This window comes from Pleurodeles waltl, chromosome 10, assembly GCF_031143425.1.
Source record: "Pleurodeles waltl isolate 20211129_DDA chromosome 10, aPleWal1.hap1.20221129, whole genome shotgun sequence".
Classification (NCBI taxonomy): Eukaryota; Metazoa; Chordata; class Amphibia; order Caudata; family Salamandridae; genus Pleurodeles; species Pleurodeles waltl.
Window position 1 is genome coordinate 742,737,585 of NC_090449.1, and position 27,222 is coordinate 742,764,806.

Consider the following 27,222-nt stretch of genomic DNA (forward strand, 5'->3'; position numbering starts at 1 on the left):
GACAGTCGGTAAGCAAGACACAGTCCCATACCACCACAGAGCCTTCCCCCTCAGGAAACACCAGCACAGCACCCACCCGGCGGGTCCATACCTCTGTCCCCAGGACATGTCAATCAGCAGTCTGTCCACTACAGGGACCCTAGGCCACCCAGTCGAGGACCTGGGGTCAGTGGAAGTGGCCACACGGGTCAGGGGACAGAGGCACAGGACAACAGGGAAGTTGGGAGGGCTGCTGTGCGACAGGGGGAGGAAAGGCCCAGGGAACCGACTCTCCAGGGGGCACTCACCAACATCCTGGGAGCATACCACCATTCCCAGGAGACGATGGGCCAGATACTGGACACGTTGCAGGAGACCCAGCGGCTGCAGGAGGGCACAGTACCTGGGGATCAGGGAGGATTTGAAGCACATCAACACCACCCTGGTCACCATTGCAGGGGTGTTGGCAGACATGGCCAGCACCATGAGGTAGGCAGTGGCACACCACCGGGCCCCTGGCACTAGCCAAACCGATGAACAGCCTTCCACCTCCGCTGCCGCTAGTGGACAGGAGGCCCTGCCACAGGAACAACAGGCCACCAGCACCCCACCCCCTGCAGAAGGAGAACCACCCTGCAAACGGTCCCTGCGATCCAGGCAGAAGCCAGAGACTATTGCCAAGACCCCGCCAGGAATTAAGACTCTCCTGATTGTCACCCTTCTGTTCCACCCTGTCCACCTTGAAGTGCCATTGCTCCACTTCCGATGCCCCCCTTGGGCAATGCATCTGTGATACAAATAGACTGGACTCTATCCTTGACATTCCTCCACCATCACCCCAGCCCATTGCACATCCCCCTCTACTTATTAGCACGATGAGCACCTGGTCAGTATTCCATATTTCCAAACACTACACTGCATTGCATGTTGTGACTGTAACAGTATTGCATGTTGTGACTGGAGCAGTATATTGTTGGATAGGCCCAAATGGTGCCTATGTGTACTGTGACGCAGTTAGGTGTCATGGCCTGCCCCCTTTCCCCCCCTTGAAATGGCATCTGCCTATCCTGTATGGAAGGACATGTGGAAATGAGGTAATTCCGCTGACGTTGTGCACCTTTACGGGAGGCAGTCGAGAACCTCAGTGCAACTCCTCATTGGATACCATTGGGCCCTATGGGTTACAGTGGCCAATGGTGATGTACGCAGGCAGTGACCGTATGCACTGTCGCGGACATGACCGCCATTTTCTTTCTGTTAGCTCACTTGCTACCTGACCTTTAACAGGAGAGGACCTACACTGCTAGTGCTGCTGTGACCTGTGTCTGGAACCGACTATGGCTTGTGTCACTGGGGAAAGGGCCCCTGCCTTCACCGCTGCGGAGTTGGAGAGACTGGTGGATGGGGGTCCTACCCAAGTACCGAATGCTGTATGGGCCTCCAGACCAACAGGTAAGTACACTGTGAGCACGATGCATGGGGCATGAATGCATGGAGTGCTGTGTGTGAGGGCCCCATGTAGGGAGGGGTTGGTGGAAGGGACCTGGGCAGCGTGCTGCATATATGGTGGGCAATGTCTGTGCGTAAGGGGATGTGAGGACTATGGTGGGCCATGAGTGTAACAGGCAGGACGGTCTGACTGATTCCGTTTCCTATGAGTATTTCTCTGCAGGTCTGCTCCCATTAAAAAAAAAAAAGGGTATATGGCGTGCCATCGCCAAGGACGTGCGGACCATGGGGGTCTACGGCAGGCGAAGCACCCACTGTCGCAAACGGTGGGGGGACCTGAGACGCTGGGCATGGAAGACGGCAGAGGCCCAGATGCGTATGGCACCCCCAACGAGAAAGGGGTGCCCGTCAAACCCTGATGGCCCACATACTGGCTGTGCCCTTTCCAGAGCTGGATGGGTGCTTGGGGGCATCACAGAAGCCACAAGGGGATGAGTACAGTGCCCCAGTATACTACTTGCGCATGGTGGGGGTGGCATCCGGGTGGGGGATGTGGGCCTGTGGGTGCCCCTAGGCCAGGCCGGACATTGCAGGGTACGGTCCATGTTGGGCAGGGTCTGATGTACACCTCCAGCCAAGCTAGTAGGCATCCAGTACTGGGCAGGTGTCTGTGGGTCTCAAGTATCCTGCAATTGGCGTTAGGGATCCCTGTCCATGGGCTGGTGACTAGCATTGTGACTACTAGTGCATTGCCTAGTGCGTAGGGCTGTTCCTCGTGTGTGTGTTCGCACGCCAACGGTGGTGGTGTTGTTGCGCCGCGTGGTGCGGCGCGAGCCGAGCATTCGGCTCGCGCCGCGCAGCGCGTTCTCAGGACGCGGCGCGCCCCGAGTCTTCTTTGTACAGCGTGAGGCCCCAGATATTATTTTGGGCCTCGCTCTGCCTTCTGTGGTGTCCCTGTTCTCCCCTGACCCCTCCTTACCTGTTTCTTTTTCTTTCTTCTTCTTCTTTTTCTTCTTTACTTTTTCGAGGCATTTTTTGTCCTTTCTTTATGTCTTTCCCCCTTCCCATGTTACCTTTTTCTTCCCAGCATTCCTTGGTCCCTATTTTCTATGGTTCCTGTTCTATTCTATCCTATGTACTTTTTCCCTATCTAAAATGGTGTCTTTTTACTTCCTGTTGGTCACTTCCTGTTTCTTGGTATATAAGGGCTCTGTTTTCTCCCTTTCCTTGCGCTGCATCACTTTCTGCTCAGATTGTGTCTTCGCTCCTGATTCTTAGCCTTCGGTTCTGAATCTTTTCAATTTTGCATTTACCTGCATTTTGTTCCTGTTTAATTCCTGGTTTTGTTTTCGTTTCAGGAATCCATTTTTTGGAGGTTTTTTCCCCTTTATTGGGGTTTTTTCCCTCTGGCACTAATTCTAAAGGGCACGGTCTGTTCTTGGCGTTTCCACTGCCTGCAGCACCGTGGCTACTAGAAAGAGTCGCCCCTTTCTGGGCCAAAGCCGAACCCTCAAGACCTACGCCACTAGATCTGCGGTTTCCAGGCGCCAGCAGCACGTGAGTCGTGACAGAATGCAGCGCCAAACCATTCCGACATCTTCTGATACTATGGATGACACAGTGGCGGCGGCTGCAGATCCTGATTCATCTTTTTTGACTACTATTCAACAACAAGCTCAGGAATTGCAACAATTGCGCAACGAGAATGCGGTCTTACGACAGGCTTTAGCCCTCCGCAGTGGCGATGTTCCGACTATCTCCGCCTCAACGCCTCGCTTCTCTGGTGAACCAACTAAACTGCGTGAATTCCTGGATGCATTAACGGTTTACTTTGCCTTCAGACCTAGCCAATTCTCTCATGACAGGACAAAGGTGGGATATCTTATTAGTGCATTATCCGGTCCTGCCTTGGCCTGGGCAACCCCGATGGTGTCATCCAACGATCCAGTATTGTCGGACTATTCTGCCTTCGTGACCCGCTTCAAACAAATGTTTAGTCGCCCAGGATTGGAAGCCTCGGCAGAGGAAGCATTATGTGATATCCAGCAAGGTTCCCAGGATGTCCTCCGATATATTACACGTTTCCGTCAATTAGCGGCAGAGACCACTTGGGTGGAGCGTACCCTGGTAACTTTGTTTCGCAGAGGACTTAAGGAAGAAATTAAGGATGAATTAGTACATTCCACCAGAGTTGAAGATCTTCGTGGCCTCATGGATCAAGCACTTTCCATCGAGTATCGTCTTCAAGAACGACGAATGGAGAAGAGAAGGAGTAGAGGAGCGTCTCAGCCAAGCTCTTCACGGATGTATCCATCTCATCCTGAGGAATCTCGTCCTCTTGCTAAAGATATAGAAGGGGAACCCATGCAGGTGGATACTGCTCGAGGGCCACTCTCTGCTAGTGAGAAGGAAGACAGACGGAAGAAGGGATTGTGCCTCTACTGTGGTTCTGCTGGTCACCTGCTTCGTACATGTCCTGTACGTCCACCTAGACCCTTGGGAAACGCCACCTCCCGTCCTCTGTAAGAAGGGAGGGGACGGGATCATCGGCTATACCTTCTATCAGCTCATTCAACGACAATACAACTTACTTGTTCGTGTTACCAGTCATATTACAACTACCTGATGGCCGCCAAGAAAGAACTATGGCATTATTGGATTGTGGTGCTAGTGGTATATACATAGATAAGACATGGGCCACTAATCTGCAAATTCCCACTCAACCCAAAGACATTCCTGAACAAGTACACACCGTGGATGGATCTTTAATATCCTCAGGTCCAGTCGATACTACGACCTTGATGTTAAATTTACAGTTTGGTAATCATCAAGAACACCTCTCTTTTGATCTCATTTCATCTCCCAACCATACCATTATTCTCAGAATTCCATGGTTTACTAGACATAACCCATATGTGAACTGGGTAACCCGGACAATTTCTTTATCCTCACAGTTTTGTCAAGAAAATTGCTTTGCTTCCGATAAATATTGGTCACCAAACAGATTAACACCTATGAAGAGTACTACGGAGTATTCCATTAACACTGTCCAAGGGGTTCCTGAACATTATTTAGAGTTCCAAGACGTGTTTCAAAAACCATCCAGACCTGTATTCCCTCCACATCGAGAGTACGATTGTGCTATTCCTTTGGAACCTGGAACAGTCGTTCCCTTTGGGAGGATGTATTCTCTCACGGAACCTGAAAAGGAAGTTCTTAAGGAGTATCTGGAGGAAAATGTACAGGGTGGTCTCATTGTTCCATCATCTTCTCCAGCAGGGGCTCCTCTCTTTTTTGTACCTAAGAAGACCAAAGATCTTCGTCCTTGCATAGACTTTCGAGGCCTAAACAAGATAACTATAAAGGATCGTTATCCTTTGCCCCTCATTAAGGATATTTTAGAGGCAGTCAGAGGGGCTCAACGTTTTACCAAGTTGGATCTTCGGGGAGCTTACCACCTTTTACGTATAAAAGAAGGAGACGAGTGGAAAACAGCATTCAGGACACCGTTCGGTCATTTTGAATATAAAGTCATGCCCTTTGGTCTTACGAACGCTCCTGCTATATTTCAAAGGTTTATGGACTCAATATTTTCCGATCTCTTGAACCAGACACTCGTAATCTACTTGGACGACATCCTTATTTTTTCCAGACACCCCGAACTCCATTCTTCTCATGTGAAACAAGTCCTTCACAGACTCCGAGCACATCAACTATTCTGTAAACCCGAAAAGTGTGAGTTCGATAAGACGGAAGTCAAATATCTGGGTTATCATTTAAGTTCCACCGGCATAGCTATGGACCTAGAAAAGGTACAAGCAATTCTAGAGTGGCCTTCTCCCTCTTCTATCAAAGAAACACAATGTTTCCTAGGATTAGCAAATTTTTACCGACAGTTAATTCAAGACTTTGCTAAACAGACCAGCCATATAACCCATACCTTAAAGAAGGAAAATCTAAAACAGGGGTTTGTCTGGACCAAGGCGGCTGAAACAGCTTTTCAAGAATTAAAGAAGGCATTCACTCAAGCTCCCATCTTGAGACATCCAGATACCAATAAACAGTTTATCGTAGTTACCGATGCTTCCGAAAAAGCTATTGGAGCAGTCTTGCTTCAACTTCAAGAAGATGATGGTCTTGAACATCCTGTTTTCTATTTGTCCCATATTCTCTCTTCAGCTGAACAACATTACTCTGTACTAGAAAGAGAGTTGTTAGCTCTGAAGACAGCCTGCATCGAATGGAGACAGTTTCTGATGGGATCCAAGGAGCCTTTCGAGGCGAGAACAGATCACCGTAATCTGCAATGTCTACGTAATTTTGTATGCCAAAATAGTCGCCAGGCGCGTTGGGCCTTTTTCTTTAGTCAGTATGACTTTTACATCACCTATATTCCTGGATCTCAAAACATTCTGGCTGATGCTCTGTCTCGACGCTATCCAGATTGTACTCCTTCCCCATCTCAGTTTCTACTGGAGCCTAGTAAGATCATTGGAGTTGCTCAATCTTTTCTGGATGAGGTGCAACTGGAGTATTCCAGCCCGTCTAATAGCGAAATAGAGAAATTAAGAACCTTTTTATGCAAGAAAGAAGGATTCTTTTTTCATCAGAAGCTGTTATTCCTCCCTACTAACAGAGTGCGAGACAAAGCATTACAGATGTGCCATGATTCACCGGTTGCTGGACATAGAGGTATTAAGGCCACACAAGAACTTCTTTCGCGATCTTTCTGGTGGCCTACCTGGAAATCAGATGTCGAAAGATATGTTCAGGCTTGTCCCATATGTGCCCAAGTCAAGATTCCCCGTAGCAGACCTGCAGGATTACTACAGCCTTTGCCAGTTCCACCAACGCCATGGCATACTATTTCCACTGACTTTATGTGTTCACTTCCGCCATCAGCTGGAAACCAGGTTATCATGGTCACTGTTGATTCTTTCACTAAGATGGCCCACTTTACTGCTCTAAAGAAATTACCAACATCCCAAGAATTGAGCCAGATATTTATCGATCATATTTTCCGTCTCCATGGACTTCCACATACCATTGTGTCTGACAGGGGTCCCCAGTATATTTCCCGGTTTTGGAAACATTTTTGCAAGACACTGAATATCAATATAGCACTATCATCCGGTTTCCATCCTCAGACCAATGGACAAACTGAGCGTTTGAATCAAGGACTAGAACAATACCTTTGTTGTTTTTGTAATTCCACCCAAAGCAACTGGAACACTTATCTTCCTATTGCTGAATATTCCTACAACAATTCTGTCCATAGTGCCTCCAAGGTCACTCCCTTTTTCTGTTCCTATGGCTATCATCCGACCTCTTTTCCTACTGCTCCTCAATCTACCTCTCCTCTGCCTGCCATTACATCTTTTTCCAAACGTCTCCTGCAACTCCATAAGCTCATTAGATCTAATTTATTGCACACTAAGAGGTATATGAAGAAGATCGCTGATAAGAAACGTGGACCCACTCCTGATTATCACCCTCAGGATAAAGTCTGGCTTTCTTCCAAATTCTTGCCCTCTCGTCTTTCTCTGAATAAGTTCACGCCTCGCTATTATGGGCCTTTTCGTATTCTTCAGTTGCTCAATCCTGTCACTGTTCGTCTTCGCTTGCCTCATACTTGGAAAATTCATCCGGTCTTTCATGTATACCAACTCAAACCTTATGTCCCTGATCCTTTCTCTCGTCAGTTTCCTTGTCCTCCTCCTGTGTTGGTGAATGATGTCCCTGAATATGAGGTTCAAGAAATTTGTGACTCTCGCCTTTTTCACCGGCGTCTTCAGTATTTGATTCACTGGAAGGGTTATCCTCTTAGTGAATGCTCTTGGGAAGATGCTTCTTCTGTTCACGCCCCTCTTGTGATTTCTCGTTTTCATCGTTTGTTTCCCTTCAAACCTGGACCTTCGGGGGGGGGGGGACCTACTGTTGCGCCGCGTGGTGCGGCGCGAGCCGAGCATTCGGCTCGCGCCGCGCAGCGCGTTCTCAGGACGCGGCGCACCCCGAGTCTTCTTTGTACAGCGCGAGGCCCCAGATATTATTTTGGGTCTCGCTCTGCCTTCTGTGGTGTCCCTGTTCTCCCCTGACCCCTCCTTACCTGTTTCTTTTTCTTTCTTCTTCTTCTTTTTCTTCTTTACTTTTTCGAGGCATTTTTTGTCCTTTCTTTATGTCTTTCCCCCTTCCCATGTTACCTTTTTCTTCCCAGCATTCCTTGGTCCCTATTTTCTATGGTTCCTGTTCTATTCTATCCTATGTACTTTTTCCCTATCTAAAATGGTGTCTTTTTACTTCCTGTTGGTCACTTCCTGTTTCTTGGTATATAAGGGCTCTGTTTTCTCCCTTTCCTTGCGCTGCATCACTTTCTGCTCAGATCGTGTCTTCGCTCCTGATTCTTAGCCTTCGGTTCTGAATCTTTTCAATTTTGCATTTACCTGCATTTTGTTCCTGTTTGATTCCTGGTTTTGTTTTCGTTTCAGGAATCAATTTTTTGGAGGTTTTTTCCCCTTTATTGGGGTTTTTTCCCTCTGGCACTAATTCTAAAGGGCACGGTCTGTTCTTGGCGTTTCCACTGCCTGCAGCACCGTGGCTATTAGAAAGAGTCGCCCCTTTCTGGGCCAAAGCCGAACCCTCAAGACCTACGCCACTAGATCTGCGGTTTCCAGGCGCCAGCAGCACGTGAGTCGTGACAGTTGTTCCCTCCATTGACCAAGGCTATCCTTTGTCTCTCTCTTCCCCCCCCCCCCATTTTTGTTTGCCACCCTGTCCTTATGTGCATTAGCATCATCTGGTGGAGGAGCAGAGGCACGGCGTTGGGGAGAGCTGCATCCCACAGGGCCCAGGAGGCCCAATCCACTGACTGTGAGGGAACCAGTGGGACGGAGGGCAAGGGGAGCACCACAGCGGATACTGGAGGGGACAGTTCTGACAGTGATACATCCTCTGATGGAAGCTCCCTGGTGGTGGTGGACACCTCAGTGCCCACCCAAACTACAGGTAGAACCGCCACCCCCGTACCAGCACCGCCCTCCCCACAGCCCCTCTTCGTGTTTCCTGTGCCCGCTCACCCAGGAGGGTGGGCATCTCCTTCGCCCCAGGCACCTCAGGCCCTGCCCCAGTTAGCCCTGCTGCCGTGAGTGAGGAGGCTATTGACCTCCTGCGATCCATCTCTGTTGGGCAGTCAACCATTATGAATGCCATCCAGGGGTTGGCAGCCCATTTGCAACAAACAAATGCATTCCTGGAGGGCATTCACTCTGGCATGGCGGCCCAACAAAGATCAATCCAGGCTCTGGCCTCCTGCCTGATGGCAGCCATTGTCCCTGTTTCTGTCCTCCCCCCTCCAACTTCCTCTGCCCAATCCCATTCCCCTCAACCCCAACCTATCCCAAGCACACAGGCAGACCAGCATGCACCCAGGACAACACACAGGAGTGGTTCAGGCAAACACAAGCACCACACATCATCCCCCAGGCACTCACACAAACACCATCCAGTTGCAGACACACCAATATCCACTGCCTCCACTGTGTCCCCCTCCTCCTCCTTGTCCACCTCCCTTCCAGTTGCGTCTACACTCACACCTGCATGCACTACATCCTCATCCACTACCACCATCACGCCTATCATTACACGCCCCTCACTGGTAGTCACCACCCCCACATCCATGCATACGTCCCCTGTGTCCTCTCCCACTGTGTCTGTGCCCCCTACTCCCAAAGTACACAAACGCAAGCACTCAGACACCAAACAGCCATCCACCTCACAATAGCATCCAGCCCATGCACCTGCACCCAAACACAGCAGACTGACACCTACAACCACTTCCTCTTCCTCCACTCCCAAACCTTCACCCTCTTCCCGGCCCAATGTCTCTAAGAAGCTTTTCCTCTCCACCCTTGACCTCTTCCCTTCCACTCCCCTCACCCCCCGTTCTTCACGTCAGGCCAGGGTGGTCAGAACCCAGGCGACTCCTCAGCCACCCAGTCCCGGCCACAGTAGTGTTCACAGCTACTGCAGGTGGGAGAGGATCAGGCAGCAACACTGACAGGGTGCCTGAACAGGTGCATCAAGGAAAGGCAAGGAGGCAGCATCCAGCAGTGTCTGGGAAGGGCAAGGGGCAATCCCCGGCTACTGACAGGAAGGGCAGGAGGCCTGGTGCTGTGACTCATTTGGAGCCCCCACCACCAACCATGGTGGTTTAGCCATCCAAGGCTGCAGGGGAAGGGTTGGAGCCTCCCCCTACAACTGCCAGCACCGCCACCAGCACCACTGCCATTAGCAGCAGCCACAGTGGGCAGCCGTCCGAGGCTGCAGGTGATGGGCTGTAGCCTCCCCCCACCACTGCTAGCACCGCCACCATCACCACTGCCAGCAGCAGCCCTGGTGCGCACAGCCCCAGTGGGCAGCCGTCCGAGGTGCATGGGATGGGCTGGAGCCTCCCCCCACCACTGCCAGTACCAGCACCACTGTCAGCAGCAGCAGCCCTAATGGGCAGCCGTCCGAGGCTCCAGAGGATGAGCTGGAGCCTCCCCCCACCACTGCCAGCCCCGAAATCAGCACCACACTGCCACCGCTGAGCAGCCGCCATCGCCGGGTGACAGTGTGTAGTCCTGCGTCCATAGGCTGTTGTGCGGCCTGGCCCCTGCAAATCTTGTGGGTCTGACACCCAGGTGAGAGACTGGCCTTGCACTCCCCAAGATCTACATCACTGGGCACAATGCGACCTCCAGAACCAATGGAAGAAGCCATCCACTTACCCCATCCTTCCAAGGATGAAACACACTGGGCACAATGCCCCCTCCAGAACCAGTGGAGAAGCCATCCACTAGAGAGACTGTGGTCTTGCACTCCCCAGGACCAAGCAGTGAAGAAGCCATCATCTTGAGAGACTGCAGCCTTGCACTCCCCAGGGCCAAGCAGTGGGCAAACTACCCACTTGATAGACTGTGGCCTTGCACTCCCTAGGACCAAGCAGTGGGCAAACCACCCACTTGTGAGACTGTGGCCTTGCACTCCCCAGGACCATGCAGTGGGCAAACCACCCACTTGAGAGACTGTGACCTTGCACTCCCCAGGACCAAGCAGTGGGCAAACCACCCATTTAAGAGACTGTGGCCTTGCACTCCCCATGACCAAGCATTGGGCATGTAGCCCCATCCAGGACCAGTGGTGTTGTACCATCTTCCGGCTGAGGTACCCCCCCCCTTTCCCCATCCCCCTGAGGTGCCTGTGTATTTTTGACCTGATGCCCCTGCAGTGTTCTCTCCGTGTTGTTGCAGTAGTGAGGTGGGGCCCTGACCTATGTGATGTGGCCTTGTGACCCACGGACATTGAGGACTGGGCATTGTCACTCCATTTGTAAATATGTATATACATTTGTATTTTGATGCAATTATTCTTGTTATTTTATCGTATTACACTCACTTTCTTCCAATCTTTTTGTCCTTGCATTATTCCTGAGGGGTACTGGGTGGATATGTAATTTTTGTGCATCTGATTGTGTGTTTGGGGTGGGGGTGTTGTGTGTGTGTGTCACTCTTTTTCCTCCCCCTTCCCTTGTGTGCTAGGCGGCAGTACTCACTGTGGTCGTCTTCGCTGGCGTTGCTGCTCATAATGCAGGAAAGGGTAGACTAGCATCGGAAATATGTGCAACTCTGGCTCCATGGCGTCGTGGTTGTTCCCTGAGTCTCCAGAGGTGAGTCCTTTGACTTCTGTGTTCTGTTTCTGCCATGCTTTTGATGTCGTTGGTACCGCCCCGGAAAAGGTGGCTGATAGGTCTGTCGTAATACAGTGGGTGGTACATTGTCTTCTGCCTGGCTGTTGGCGGTTACCGCCGTGTTACTTGTTCATACCGGCGGGGCGGTCGCTGTGTTAAAGTGGTTGTTTGTCTGAGTGGTCTCCGCCGTGGTCATAATTCAATTTTTGTTACCGCCGGCCTGTTGGTGGAATTGCCGCTGCTTTATCACTGATGGGTTGGTTGTAATGAGGGCCTTTGTCTTCTGGGTCCCTCATCTCCCCTGACGTGTTCTTGGGCTGGGACCAAAAGGCCATAATTTTTATTGGGAAATGCTAACTGCACTCTCGACCGAGAGACACCGATCTTTACTTACTAAGGTGGACCCCAAATTGGGAGAGTTGGCGAACTCTGAGGCGGGCCCTTTAGCTGAAGGGGGTCTCTTTGTGAGTTGGGGAAATTCGTGAACTCCTTCATCTCAATGGATAGGGTGGAAAACGTCCTTTGGTACAATCTTCATGCCACGGGTCTTTGTCTATGCCGGTCGTGGAAAGGGGTGCTAGGCTGGCCGACCTGCTCAGAAGACCTCCAGAGGACCAGACACCAGGCTGGGACAATTACAGGATGCATCTCGCTTTGGTACCTTCGATCCTACAAGATCCCCTAGACAGCGGGGCGCCGGAAGCGTTGGCAGGCGTAATAACAACCCCTTCAAGGTGAGTGTACTTCCTTCTTAGGGGTGTCACTTGAGCAGGCTGGCGCTATTCTCGCACAACTAAGAAAGCCTTACATCGGATGCATGGGTCCTACAAACAGTAAAAGGGTTCCATATAGAGTTTTTCTGCTCCTCAGTCTAAATCAGGAGGCCACAGCCTTTTGTCTTCTCCCTGGCCCAAATGGAGCTGGTGGACGTGGAAATCTCCCAGCTCTTGCGCAAAAGGGCGATAACCCCGTCCTCTCTTCCACCCTCAGGATTCCTCAGCAAACTCTTCTTGGTGGAAAAGAGGGACGGGGCACCACCCTGTTATCAACTTGAAAGAATTCAACAAATGGGTAGTCGTCTGTCACTGGAGGGTATCCATCTTCAGTGAGACCTCTTACAAGCAAACAACTAGATGGTGCGTCTCCACATGAAGGACGCCTATCTTACGGTGCCCATCTTCCCTCCCCATCGTCGCTTTCTTCAGTTTCAATGGAGAGCGCAAATGTTCGAATTCACTTCTCTTTGGTGCTTCACCAAGCTGTTAAAGCCTGTGATGGAGTTGCTCAGGTCCAGGGGTATCAGAATCATTGTAAATCTATACAGTCTTCTCCTTATGGATCAGTGCCCTTATCTTTCCACTCCCCTCCAATCGTCCGTTCATCTGTGGAATCTCTCAGCTTCATCATCAAGTCGAAATCTGCTCTGGTCCCTTCCTAGTCCAAGATCCGTCATAAACTTGAACGGACTCTGGCCAAGGAAACAATTTCCCTGCATCACCTCCCTCGCATTGTGGGTATTATTTCCTCCTCCACTCAGGCCATCTTTCTGGGTCCTTTTCACTACCGGGCCCTGCAAAGTTTGAAGATCTCTCACCTACAGAGGAGTCTCACTTACTGCCAAGTAATCCCCCTTTCAGAGGAAGCCAGAGCAGAAATACAATGGTAGATCTCCCACATGGGTGCGCCATCTTAGGTTTTCAACTGGATTTGGGTATAGAGTCCGATGCCAATGCATCCGGTTGAGGAGCGTATTGCAGAGAATTCACCACAGGCGGATAGTGGTCTTCTGAAGAATGATCTTTCAATATCAATTGCCTGGTGTTATTGATGGGATCCTTTGCAGTGAGATGTTGGACGAGGGACAGACCTCAATGCTGCGTCCTCCTGAAGATGGTCAATGTGGTAGCGGTCCACTACACCAACCACCTGGGGGGCACCCTCTTGAAAGCCTTGTCCGACCTTGCAAAATCCTTTTGGGAATACTGCCTCGACAACCGAATTTTGGTGGTAGCAGAATACTTACCAGGGATGTCCAACCAAGTGGCAGACTGGCACTTGTGTCATTGGCACAATGCAAGTCTTTGGAAACTTCACAGGGGGGGGCTTGGGGGTTCGAGCAATCAGATGGGGTCCTTTCTCCATAGGCCTATTTGCCTCCAGATTGGTCCATCAACTGGACATGTATTGCAGCTGCAAGGCAGACACTGGGGTGAATCGGACGGATCCATTCCTCCAGGACTGGTCCCAGGAACAGGGGTACACATTTCCCCCTTTCGCAATGATCTACTCAGCTCCGGAGATGAAAAGCGGACCTGGTGATGGTGACGCCAATTTGGAGATCTCAAGCTTGGTTCCAGTTCTTATGGAACTTCCTTGGGATTTTCCAAACTGTCTGCCCTCCCTTCCAGATCTTCTTCTCGACCCCTTGGGGAACTCTCATCCCCTGGTAATGAAAGAGTCTCTCAATCTCATGGTCTGGAGGATTACCGGCAAAGATGGAAAATCCCTGGAATTTTGCAAGAGGCTGCATCGTTACTCATCAAGGCCTGGCCGGAAGGGGCGAATAGACGAAATAACTCCACATGGAATCGCTGGCTGGCTGGGTTGGTGTCTCCAACTGCAATTGGATCCCATGGGGGCAGGAGTTGTCCATATAATTAATTTCCTGGCTTCCTTAGCCTCTGAGGGACTGACCTACAGGTCAGTCAATACTTTCTGTTCGGCTTTCTCGGCAGGTCACCTTCTGATTGAAGGCACCCTGTAGGGCAACATCCCTTAGTGTGCAAATAGTTCAGTCAGTCAATCAGGGATTTGTAAAGCACACCTGTAAGGAAATGCCTCCTTGGCATGGTTACCCCCTGACTTTTTGCCTTTGCTGATGCTATGTTTTTAATTGAAAGTGTGCTGAGGCTCTAAGGGCTGCAGCATATCTTATGCCACCCTGGGGACCCCTCACTCAGCACAGACACACTGCTTGCCAGCTTGTGTGTGCTGGTAAGGACAAAACGAGTAAGTCGACATGGCACTCCCCTCAGGGTGCCATGCCAAGCTCACGCTGCCTATGCAGTATAGATAAGTCACCCCTCTAGCAGGCCTTACAGCCCTAAGGCAGGGTGCACTATACCATAGGTGAGGGCACCAGTGCATGAGCACTGTGCCCCTACAATGTCTAAGCCAAACCTTAGACATTGTAAGTGCAGGGTAGCCATAAGAGTATATGGTCTGGGAGTCTGGCAAACACGAACTCCACAGCACCATAATGGCTGCACTGAAAACTGGGAAGTTTGGTATCAAACGTCTCAGCACAATAAATGCACACTGATGCCAGTGTACATTTTATTGTGAAATACACCCCAGAGGGCACCTTAGAGGTGCCCCCTGAAACCTTAACCAACTACCTGTGTAGGCTGACTGGTTTTAGAAGCCTGCCACACTCGAGGCATGTTGCTGGCCACATGGGGAGAGTGCCTTTGTCACTCTGTGGCTAGTAACAAAGCCTGCACTGGGTGGAGATGCTATCACCCCCCCCAGGCAGGAGCTGTAACACCTGGCGGTGAGCTTCAAAGGCTCACCCCCTTTGTTCCAGCACCACAGGGCATTCCAGCTAGTGGAGTTGCCCGCCCCCTCCGGCCACGGCCCCACTTTTGGTGGCAAGGCCGGAGGAGATAATGAGAAAAACAAGGAGGAGTCACTGGCCAGTCAGGACAGCCCCTAAGGCAACCTGAGCTGAAGTGACTCTGACTTTTAGGAATCCTCCATCTTGCAGATGGAGGATTCTCCCAATAGGGAGAGGAATGTGACCCCCTCCCCTTGGGAGGAGGCACAAAGAGGGTGTAGCCACCCTTAGGGCTAGTAGCCATTGGCGACTGCCCTCCCTGACCTAAACACACCCCTAAATCCTGTATTTAGGGGCTCCCCTGAACCTAGGAAATCAGATTCCTGCAACTTAAGAAGAAGAGGACTGCTGAGCTGAAAAACCCTGCAGAGAAGACAGAGACACCAACTGCTTTGGCCCCAGCCCTACCGGCCTGTATCCCCCCTTCGGAAGAAAACTGCTCCAGCGACGCTTCCCCAGGACCAGCGACCTCTGAATCCTCAGAGGACTGCCCTGCTCTAAAAAGACCAAGAAACTCCCGAGAACAGCGTCCCTGTTCAACAAAGACTGCAACTTTGTTTCCAGAGGAGCAGCTTTAAAGCAGCTTTAAAGACCCCTGCAATCCCCGCCAGAAGAGTGAGACTTGCAACACTGCACCTGGCGACCCCGACTCGACTGGTGAAGAAACAACGCTACAGGGAGGACCCCCAGGCGACTCCAAGACTGTGAGTAACCAAAGTTGTCCCCCCTGAGCCCCCACAGCAACGCCTGCAGAGGGAATCCCGAGGCTCCCCCTGACCGCGACTGTCTGAATCCAAAATCCCGACGCCTGGAAAAGACCCTGCACCCGCAGCCCCCAGGACCTGAAGGATCGGAACTCCAGTGCAGGAGTGACCCCCAGGAGGCCCTCTCCCTTGCCCAGGTGGTGGCTACCCCGAGGAGCCCCCCCTTGCCTGCCTGCATCGCTGAAGAGACCCCTTGGTCTCTCATTGAAACCTATTGAAAACCCGACGCGTGTTTGCACACGGCACCCGGCCGCCCCGTGCTGCTGAGGGTGTACTTTCTGTGCTGACTTGTGTCCCCCCCGGTGCCCTACAAAACCCCCCTGGTCTGCCCTCCGAAGACGCGGGTACTTACCTGCTGGCAGACTGGAATCGGGGCACCCCCTTCTCCATTGAAGCCTATGTGTTTTGGGCACCACTTTGAACTCTGCACCTGACCGGCCCTGAGCAGCTGGTGTGGTGACTTTGGGGTTGCTCTGAACCCCTAACGGTGGGCTACCTTGGACCCCAATTTGAACCCCATAGGTGGTTTATTTACCTGCAAGAACTAACAATAACTTACCTCCCCTAGGAACTGTGAAAATTGCACTGTGTCCACTTTTGAAATAGCTATATGTGTTTTATGTAAAAAGTATATATGCTATTGTGATTATTCAAAGTTCCTAAAGTACTTACCTGCAATACCTTTCAAATGAGATATTACATGTAGAATTTGAACCTGTGGTTCTTAAAATAAACTAAGAAAATATATTTTTCTATACAAAAACCTATTGGCCTGGAATTGTCTCTGAGTATGTGTTCCTCATTTATTGCCTGTGTGTATGTACAACAAATGCTTAACACTACTCCTTTGATAAGCCTACTGCTCGACCACACTACCACAAAATAGAGCATTAGTATTATCTCTTTTTGTCACTATCTTACCTCTAAGGGGAACCCTTGGACTCTGTGCATACTATTCCTTACTTTGAAATAGTGCATACAGAGCCAACTTCCTACAACACCCGTGAGGGTCTCAAGGCGCGGAGGTGGGGAGGGGGGAGAAGTTGGGGGCGGAGGTGCTGCTACTGCTCGTACAGCAAGGTCTTGAGAAGTTTCCTGAAGGTAAGGAGGTCTTTGGTCTGGCGCAGGTGTGTGGGAAGAGTGTTCCACGTTTTGGTGACGCGGTGCAAGTATGATCTACCGCCGGTTGTAGTTTGATCTACCGTCGGTTGTAGTTCTGCGGACGCGTGGGATGGTTGTGAGGGTGAGGTCGGCAGAGAAAAGATGCAGGGGTGGGGTATAGAAGGAGAGTCGTCTGTTGAGGTATTCTGGTCCGTTGTTGCGCAGTGCTTTGTGAGTGTGGGTGAGGAGTTTGAAGCTGATTCTCTTGTTGACTGGGAGCCAGTCCAGGATGAGGTGTGCGGAGGCGTTCTGGATACGTTGCAGCCTCTTCTGGAGTTTGGCCGTGGTTCCTGCATAGAGGGTATTGCCATAGTCCAGCTTGCTGCTTACGTGGGCTTGGGTGACTGTTCTTCTGGTTTCGGTGGGCATCCATTTGTAGTTCTGAGCATGCAGAGGGTGTTGAAGCAGGAGGAGGAGATGGCGTTGGCTTGCTTGGTCATGCATAGTGAGGGATCCAAGATGAATCCTAGGTTGCGTGCGTGTTCGGTGGGAGTCAGAGCGGTTCCGAGAGTGGCAGGCCACCAGGAGTCATCCCATGTGTAGGGGGTGGAGCCAACGATGAGGACTTCCATCTTGTTGGATTTGAGTTTGATGCAGCTGCTCTCCATCCATTCGGCGATGGCCTTCATTCCTTTGTGGAGGTAGGTCTTGGCAGAGTCCTTGGTGAGGGAGAGGATCAGCTGGGTGTCAGCTTATGAGTTGCTGTTGAGGTTGTGAGAGCGTGAGATGTTAGCGAGCAGGGCCATGTAGACGTTGACGAGGGTCGGGCTGAGAGACGAACCCTGGGGTACGCCGCAGATGATTTTGGTGGCCTCCTAGCAGAATAGGGGGAGGCAGACTATGGGTTCTGCCTGTGAGAAAGTAGGTGACCAAGTCCAGGGCTCTGTCGCGGATTCCAGCATTGCTGAGGCGTGAGCGTAGGGCGTGGTGGCAGACGGTGTCCAACGCAGCCGAGAGGTCCAGGAGGATGAGGACCTCGGTTTCGCTGCTGTCCAGTATGGTTCTGATGTCATCGGTGGTGGCGATGAGGGCGGTTTCAGTGCTGTGGTTGCTGCGGAATCCAGATTGGGAAAGGTCCAGGGAGAGGTTCTGCTCTAGGAAGCGGGTTAGTTGTCTGTTGACGGCCTTCTCTATGACTTTTGCTGGGAAGAGGGGCAGGGAGATCGGGCGGAAGTTCTTGAGGGCCTTTGGGTCCGCCTTGGATTTTTTGAGGAGGGGGTTGATATCAACGTGTTTCCAGCTCTCCAGGACGGTGGCGAACTCAAAGGAGCGGTTGATGATCTTCCGAAGTTGGGGTACGATGACGGAGCTTGCTTTGTTGAGGATGTGGTGAGGGCAGGGGTCAGATACAGAGCCGGAGTGGATGGTGTTCATGATGTCGTCGTTCACGGGAGAGCAGGAGGTTGGTCGGAGGTGAATATGTGGTGTTGGTGGTTGCTGGGAGAGTCTGGGTGCTGAGGCTGTCATGAACATCTACAATCTTGCGGTGGAAGTAGGAGGCTACGGAGTCGCAGAGGCCTTGAGATGGCAGGATGGCTGTGTGCTTTGTTGTTGATTCGATCTTTGAAGGCGGTTCTTTTGGCGGCTCGGATGAGTTGGTGGTGTCTGCGGATGGCATTTTAGAAGGCTGCAAGGTTGTCCAGAGTCTGATCTTGGCGCCACTTTCTTTCGAGTCTTCGCCAGCTTTGCTTAGATTCGTGGAGGTCGGCGGTAAACCAGAAGGCCTTTCTGTCGGTGCGTCTATTGTAGGGATTCTTGATTGGGGCGAGAGTATTGGCACAGGTGTTGACCCATTGCTTGAAGTTGCAGACAGCTGCATCAGTGTCGGTGGTGTCGATGGGTGGGGGAGGGTCGCTATAAGTTGGTCTTCGGTGACCTTGTTCCAACTGCGGTGGGGGACCCGTTGTGGTTGGTGGTGTGTTGTGGGTTTCTTGAAGGAGTAGTGGATGAAGCGGTGGTCTGTCCAGTGGAAGTCGGTGGTGTGCTTGATTGCTGGCAAAGAAAATAGGTTTGAGCGTGTGTCCTGCGGAGTGGGTTGGTGTTGTGACGAGCTGTTTGAGGCCGAGGTTGGAGAGGTTGTCCAGCAGGGTGGCGGCGGTGGTGTTGTTGTTGATATTCTTGAGATGGAAGTTTAAGTCTTTGAGGAGTATGTAGTCAGTGGATGCGAGAGCGTGCGTGCTGATGATGTCGGTAATGGAGTTGCTGAGTTGCTGTTGTGGGCTGGGGGTCCTGTACATGAGGGTCCCTCAAAGAGTGGTGTTTGGGTCAGTGTGGATTTGGAAGTGCAGGAGTTCGGCGGTGCTGAGGGTGTCTTTGGTGTTGGTCGTGATCCTGAAGGTGTTCTTGTGGATGATGGCGATGCCTTCTCCTGGTTTGTTGGAGCTGTCCCTGCGGGTGATCTTGTAGCCGTCCGGGATGCGATGGCGATGTCAGGCGCTGATGAGGGGTTCATCCAGGTCTCAATCAGGAAGGCGACTTCTGGGGAGGCTGAGTCGAGTAGATTTCATAGCTCTACTGCATGCTTGTGGACAGAGCGGGTGTTGAGGAGGATACATCTGAGATGATTGCGTCCTGCCTTGGTGGGTGAGTCGTTGGCGTGGAGGCTGGTGAAGGTGCAGTTCCGGCAGGAGAAGGGTCCGCGGGTGGTCTGTGGGAGGCTTGAAGGCAGGCGGGAGAGCGACCGGTGTTGCCGGCGCGGAGGGTGGCAGCATCGTAGTGAAGATGTGAGTGGTAGTGGTGGTGGTGGTGTGGGGGCGGGAGCCAGGGGTTCTGGTGCTGGGCCTGGTCCAGGCACTGACGGGAGCAGACAGGCTTGCCTTTGGTGCGCCAGCGGCGCGGCTGCCATTAAGTGGGGAAGTGGGGGGGTGAGAACAGCTGGGAGGCGGGAGGTGGATAAAAATGGTGCGAAAAAGGGGGCGGGGCAGCAGTGGCGGTGGGGGAGAGAGAGAGGGGGGAGAGCGAAAGTGAGAGAGCGGAGTGAGAGAGAAATGAGGAAAAGGAGCACTACGAGACAGTAGTAAAGCTGAGCAGAAAGCAAAGCAAAAGGAGGAGAGAGGCAGAAGGTAGCCTAGTAGGAAAGCACAGCTCTCCCACTAGACACCAGGGATGAGGCGCAGACAGAAGCCTGTGGGTGGAGGAGTTCCCCTGTCAGGAGTTCAGAGGAGCCGTGGAAAGGGTTCTACTTAGAGGGTGGAGCAACTGGAGGCAGAGCAATAACCTCGTTATTCTTCCCTATGGATTGTTAATAAGGTTCTGTGTCTATTTCTGTCTCAGCCTTCTAATAAATACCTCTCCAGAAAACAGATGTTGGCTAATCTAGCAACCCTGCTATGGGTCCTTTCCTGCTGCAGAGTGTCAGACGTCAGGGCGTTGGATATACCAGGTAGAGTATTTACTCCAGAAGGGGTAACCTTCCATATTCACAGGTGTTCTAAATCTGTTCCCAGGATAATCTCATATCCCAAATTTCCGGATTCTCCTTAGTTGTGTGGTCAGAGCAATCAAGGCTTATGAAGCTATGATGAATGAACTCCGTACACACAGAGAAAGAACTGCTTATCGGTCTTACAAAACCTCATAGGGTGGTGTGACAGGGTATCACCATGAGGGCAGGATACAGACAGCCGGGGGACACCCGAGCCAATATTTGGGTTCCCCAGGGGGTGCTCAGGAGAGAATAAAGTCTGCATGCTTAAAGGAGCTTGCGGACGTCAGAAATTAAAATAAAGCCTCAGCCTTTAGAGTGACCCGGGAAAAGGGATAACTCGGAACCAAAAGTCTATTCATCCTACTCCAAGCCTGAGGACCATTACTGTATTCCTCTTAGAGAGGGCCCTCACAGGACGCTGTCAAACTTCCCAATGCTACAATTGTGCCAAATGGGGCCACATAGCTCGGAGATGTCACCATAAACAACCTACACCTGAGCCTATGGAAAAAGGCTTTAGAAGGGGTAGGGTCTTATGGGCTGGAGGAAACGCCCCTCAGTATGTGAAAGCTATGACCGTAAAACAAATTACACAGGCCCTAATAGACTCAGCATGTAGTCAAACCGTGATTAATGAAAAACTGGTATCCAGTGACCAGTGCATTGGAGAAGAGAGTGCGTACACTTGAATAGCAAGGTATATCTCATGGTGGAGGTAAGAATAAACTGGAGGAGATGGGAAAAGAAGGTTCATGATGGGGGACTACCCAACCTAGTAGAAGATATTATTATAGGAACTGATTATCCCTCTTTTGAAAACTTGTTAGAAGCTACAACCACACAGAACCCTATAAATACGTGGCTGGGAGATTCCCCTTTTTTCATGAATAACATAGAACCTGGTAAGGACAAGGAGAAAACGACCAAACGCCAAAAGAGGACCTCGAGAGCAGAACATCGACTGGATAACACAGGAAATGAGAAACCTGTCTAGTTCAGAGGAATTCAGAGTATGCCAGAGGGAGAACCCTCCTCTGAAACATGTCTGGGTTTCGTCTGTATCTAACGCAACAGTGCAGGTGGGTCCCTATTCTCTTGTTAAAAATTGGTTGTTATATAGAATCGTTCAACAAAAAGGGTTCCTAAAAATGCAGTTGATCGTTCCCCTGTATACCGGGAACAAGTGTCGTATTTTGTGAATGGTCGGGTAGGAGGCGGAATCATTTCGGCAGAGACAAGACAGAAGAGTACTTACTACGCTGCTTCTATTGGCCAGGAGTATTTAGTGATATAAGAAGACACTATGGTGCATGCCCTAAGTGTCAACGGGTTAATCCCAGTAATGATCCTAAGGCTCTGCTGTTTGCTTTAACCATTATTGAAACCCCTTATCCAGAATAGTGATGGATCTAGTGGGACCGCTGGTATCTTCATCAAAGGGATAGCAATATATATTGGTCTTATTAGATTATGGTACTCTGTGTCCCAAAGCCATACCCCTCATTAGTATGACTCGTAGAGACATAATAAAACAATAAAAACCCTGTTAAGAAAAACTATAACAGAAACAGGGAGGGACTGGTACAAAAAGTTACCTCTTGTATTATATGCTATCCGGAAGCATGTACAGGCATCTACCGGCCATAGCCCATTTGAACTGTTCTTTGGTAGACAACCAAGGACACTTTTGGACATGGCCTCAGAACAGTGAGAAGAGACAGAAGAAGAGTCCCAGGACATACTTATATATACCAGACAACTAAAAGAAAGTTTACATAAAATATGGGAGGATGTAAGGTCCAATTTAGGAGACAGCCAGGAAAGATAAAAGACAAGATACGATGTAGGATAAAAACAAAGAGACCTACCAATAGACAGTAAAGTCCTGGTCCTATGTTTGAAAACAAGCTTCTGGCCAAATGGTAAGGTCCATATAGAGTTATGAAAAAGGTAACCCCAGTGACATACATAATAGAAATCTCAGATAAACCCAGGGAAATCCAGATTTATCATGTTAATCTGCTTAAAACCTGGGAGGCGAATGAAACTCCAACCCATAAGAATGGCTCCAACCTCCTCATTACAATAACAAAACCCCTAGAAATAACTTTACTCCCTTTGTCTGAAGAAGAGAAGGAAACACAACCCTCTCTTAGTTTTGAACTAACAGAGAAACAAAGAACTCAAATAAAGGCCCTTATTGTGAGAAGCAAGGAGTTTGTTTGGAGAGTACCAGGTAAAACTAGCTTAATACAACACCATATCAGAACAAAGGAAGGAAAAACTGTTCGACAAAAACCATATTGTGGTTCCAGAAGCCAGATGACATTTGGTAGAAAAAGAAGTAAGGGACATGTTAAAGTCCGGTATTATAGAGCCATCCAACAGTCCTTGATGTTCCCCAGTGGTGTTAGTTCCAAAACCAAATGGGAGCATACGTTTCTTTATTGACTTTCGCCAACTCAAAGCTATTTCCCGTTTTATCCCATGCCGCAGGTGGACGAACTAATGGAATGGGATACTGGCAGATACCTCTGAACCCTCTCGATAAGGAGAAAACAGCCTTCTCTACCCATTTGGTACTGTACTAGTTCACAGTATTACCTTTTGGGCTTCATGGGGCTCCGGCTACCTTTCAGCATCTTATGGACATTATATTAAGACCCCATCAGGATTACCTAGCAGCCTATCTAGATGGTATTGTCATATATAGCTGCACCCGGAACCAACACTTAGAACAATTAGCCAATGTACTACATGCCTTACAAGAGGCAGGCCTAACCGCGAACGCCGAAAAATGTAACATAGCCAGGAGTTCCATCAACTAGCTTGGGTATGTCATTGAGATAGGACAAATAAGGCCTCAAATGGAGAAAGTCAAAGCTATCAGGAAGATACCTACCCCTAAAACAAAAAGCGATGTTGGGTCCTTTTTGGGGCTTGTGGGGTATTATAGGCTGTTCATACACCACTATTCCACACAGGCCGCCCCTTTGACAGACTTATTAGAGAAAAATCGACCAAACAAGATAACCCAATTAACGGAAATGCACTATCGCAGCTATCAGAGACTGAAGGAGCTGTTGACCACCAGGCCCGTATTACGGTTTCCCGACTTCCAAAAATCTTCTATACTACAGACCAATGCCTCAGATCAGGGACTAGGGGCTGTCCTTTCACAGGACGACGAGGAAGTACACCCTCACCCCATTGTATACATTAGCAGGAAATTACTACTGAGGGAAAAGAGTTACTCAACCATGGAAAAAGAATGCCTAGCTATAAAATGGGCTGTCGAAGCTCTACAATATTACCTGTTGGCCAGACCGTTTGTGCGTCTTACAGATCATGCCCCTTGAACTTGTTTGGGCTGCCATAAAGATACTAATTCAAGAGTGCTAAAATGGGTTTTATCCGTCCAAGCATTTATGTTTCAGGTGCGACATACCCCTGGCTCCTTGTTGATCAACACTGACTTTTTATCAAGGCACCCCTTAGACTCGTGGCTGAATCAGCCACACTCTGGGGTAAGCGAATGTGACAGGGTATCACTGCGAGGGCAGGATACAGACGGCCAGGGGAGGCTTGAGCCGATGGGGGACTCAGGAGAGAATAACGTCTGCACACATCAAGGAGCGTGCGGATGTCAGAAATTCAAAATAGAAGGATCGCGGAGCAGCGAGCATGGTTGTGTGTGAGCCTGGGCGAGCTAGAAAGAACGGAGAGGAGGAAGACAAATGGGGACCAAGAGGAGGAAGACAAAGAGGAGGACGCGAGGAGGAAGACAAACAAGGAGCATAAAGCAGAGAACGAACTGCGGGGAGCAGCTGAGAGGTTCGGGGAGAAGTGAAGGTGCCTGCCACATCCCCAGAGGGATATGACTAGTTCAGGTACGTGACCACTTGCGCCGGCATATTGCACCAGTATTAAGAAGGGTAAGAAAAGCAGGGAGAAGTTGGGGAGAAAGAGGTCTGGGAGGAAGGTGGCGGGAAGACTTTGGGCACACTTGAGCCGTGATGTGCTAAAACGGTGAAATTGAAAAACCCCCCCCAAAAAAAAACCTGTTTCCCAACACCAAGGTCCCCTGGGCAGCACATAGTGAGCAGAAAGAAAGTGTGGAGCACATAAAGGACCCCCTCACAACTCCTTCCCCTATCGCATCGCATGCAACAACCTAACAAAGAAACACTTACCTGACCTTGCCTGTTGTTCTTTTTATCCCTACTCTCGCTGTCCGCCAGTCGCCGGACCATTGTGAGACCATGAAGACCTGTGGAGACCAGGAACAAAGAGCCATTAAAAGTGGAAAGGAATGCCAAAACCAGGAAAAGGACAATATATATGACAAAGTAAACAAATTCTTAGGGTTCTTTGCAATGAACATAATCAAAACAATTTGAATAATCACTCCCTGGATCAGCTGACTTTATAAGAATAAACCTAAGCCCTGTGACCTCCATGGGAAGAATCCTACGATCTCTACATGGGTCAAGTGGGTCATGAGTGAGGCTGGCATAGACATATCTATATTTGGAAAGCACTCAGTGAAAGGGGCTATGGCATCTAAATCCTTCTCTTCAGGAGTTCATTTGGAGGATATTCTCAATGCGGCCAGCTGGTCTTCAGATTCCACGTTTTAGATTTTAGATTTCAAACCTGTCTAAAGTATGGCTTTGCTAGTGGTTGATAAGCTTAGATTAGCCTAATCCTCGCCTCTGGTCCTGACATAGAATGATTTTTTTTTTTTTTTTAGCTATCTTAACAGAAAGTTTAAATTCTATTAAGGGCACGGATTTGAGGATTAGCCCACCATATAGACTGGGAGTCCCCCGCCCTACGTATCAGGTGGGTAAAGTCGGTTTTGTTTGTTTATCTCAATACAGATGTTGTTATTAATGTACATTTTGGCGAATGTTTGGTTCATGATTGTTCTTTGCAGACAATGTTATTTTGTTACATTTCTTGAGGTTGTCATACTATGATCTCTGTACTGTGATCATTTATGAGTTGGTTGGATTATAAATACACTTTGTGTTGCCTTAGGAATGGACACCTCTAAGCAGTACTGAGGAGTTTCATACCGCAGAAAGTCGCAGGAAGAAAGAGGAAGGAAGGACAACTACACAGGTTCTTGAAGGACACAACGATCGCTGATTGGCTGACATTTACTAGAATTGTATGTTGTTTTATTCCTCGCCTCCATGCCCTTAATATAATTGAAACTTTCTGTTACATAACTAGGAAAGTTTTCTTTCGAGTATAAAATACAGAGGATAGATCAAGGCACATCCAGTCGCAAGCCAGATAAAATCTGGAATGATTAAACATTTTTCTCAACTGAACAGTCTTGCCATAAGGGAAACAATTTAGCTCCTATCTTTACAAATAACTTTTTGTCTGGGGAAGTGAAGTTTTTCTGTTTGATCGGATATCTCCCGAATGACAGGTAATGGTAGGCAGTTAGTTAATGATAGACCTTCGGGTCTGCAGAGCAACTTTTTAAAAATGAAAGCTCCTACCCCCCCCGTTCCTAGCGCCTTAAGACCCTAACAGGTGAGTAGCTGCGCTCTATAAACTGTGATTGAGAGTTGTATTGCATAGGCAAGACTTTTAAGAAACTCAAAGATCTTGCTTCAGAAAATACTGTGGGAAGCTGAATATCAGTCATTACCACGCAGACATTTACAATGTAGTACATTGCAATGCGTTGATCTTTACATTGTATTGCATGCACTGTTGCAACACAAAGCTGCTAAGTACAGATCGAGTTGCACTTCTTCAACTAGTAACAGCTCCCAAGCCTTTATAACTAAAAAAAATAGGCTTCTTTTCCTACTAAAAAGGGGTGAACCTCCTTTTAGTTTGGCTTATATATTACTATACTGAATCCTAAAAATACCTTATCCAATCCTGAACCCTAAAAACCTTTCCCACCCCTTACCGCTACTCTTCCCCGAATACTAAAAACTCTGATCCCTGAACACTAAAAATGTCTTAATGCCTTTCATTCCTGCCCATCCCTGAAACCTCCTTAGATCCCTGATCCCTAAAACCCCCTTACCTGTATCTATTCTTGAATCGTAATAACACTTTTTAAAATTGATACAAGTAATTTTATATATATTTGTAAATATGTATGTTTACATGTATATTAATATACACAAATCCATTTAAATATATTTTCATTTATAATATGTATAGGTACAAATACATAAGTGCTTATGCCATTAATAAAAAAAAAATAAGGAACTTACCTTCAAGGTAAAAGTACTGCGCTGTAATGTACCTGAAAATGGTGTTTGTGTTACTTAGCTGCATTGTGATGACTGCACAGTAAAAGTAAAATAGTAATGCAGCCATATGTAGACTGTTACATTCAATGACCCCATTGAACCGCAGTGGCCAAATCCAAGACTTAAGCACTTGACAGTCTCAAATCCAATATCAGGTCTTGGCCTGGGTAAGAAGAGTTAATCATGCTCCACAGACTATGAAGAACTCTATCCTCTGCACTACTTAAGACCACAAAGTGTGGAGTACATATTCATTTGCATAAAGCAACATAGCAGTAATTTAACCATGTAGATGGAAATAGGAATAATGCTTTATCCTCCTTCTGGGCCATATGATATATAATACTTAAGCCATTAGAGAAGATTTTTCGAGGATATTACATTTTTCTAGGTGATGCGACTGCTTTTTATGATTTTTCCCTCTAAACACTACTATCTTGCTTTTTTGCACAATGATTTCCAGAAAATAAGACTCTACACAAAACTGCTGTTTCATCCAAACATGTTTGAAGACCCCTTGGTGTAAGATCACGTCATCAGCATACATTGTGCAGAGGGCATGTGGCGCTCACTTTAATGTGAAGCCTGGTAAATTACAGATTTTGCTGTGGAGCTGTTACAAGTACAAGGAGCAAAAAAAATTAAGCTAATAGCCTTGCTTCAACCCATTCTGTGTCTCAGTCTTTGGAAACAGTGCACTGTTATCACCCATGAGCACCACGTAGAAGTATAAAGTGCATATATCAATTTTGGTAGACACTGCAGAGTTTCTAAAGCTGTTGACTGTCTCCAAAGAATATCTTTGTTAA